A 459-nucleotide genomic window follows, 5' to 3' on the forward strand; every position below is an offset into this window, starting at 1 on the left:
CTTCCACCGCCGGCACCCACTCGGGGTCAGACTCGGCACCGGAGGCCGGCACGCAGCTGCTCTCATCCGAAGAGCTGGAGGGGCGGCCGGCAGCGCTCCTGCGGTGGGGGGCGGCGGGGGACCCCCGTTGCGACGGCCGTCCTCGGGCAGACAGCCGTGCTTGTTGCTGAGCACGTTGAGGGAGGATGAAGAGGACGAGGAGGAGCAGTAGGCCGAGTCGGCGGCCGCCGCGCTGCCGGGCTCCAACGTCCCGTGCGTGGGGCGGGCGGGGGGCGAGGGCTCACCGTCCCCCAGCTCCATCAGCCGCGTGTTGGCCAAAAACTCTTCCTCCAGCCGCCCCAGCAGCTGCTGTTCCTGCCCGGGTTCCAGACACAGCGGCGCCCGCAGCCTCCTCGCCAGCTCTTCCAGCTCCTCTTGGAAGGCATCCCCGTCCCTGTCCTCCCCCCCGTCCCTGTCCTC

Source organism: Meleagris gallopavo, chromosome 17 (genome assembly GCF_000146605.3).
Source record: "Meleagris gallopavo isolate NT-WF06-2002-E0010 breed Aviagen turkey brand Nicholas breeding stock chromosome 17, Turkey_5.1, whole genome shotgun sequence".
NCBI lineage: Eukaryota > Metazoa > Chordata > Aves > Galliformes > Phasianidae > Meleagris > Meleagris gallopavo.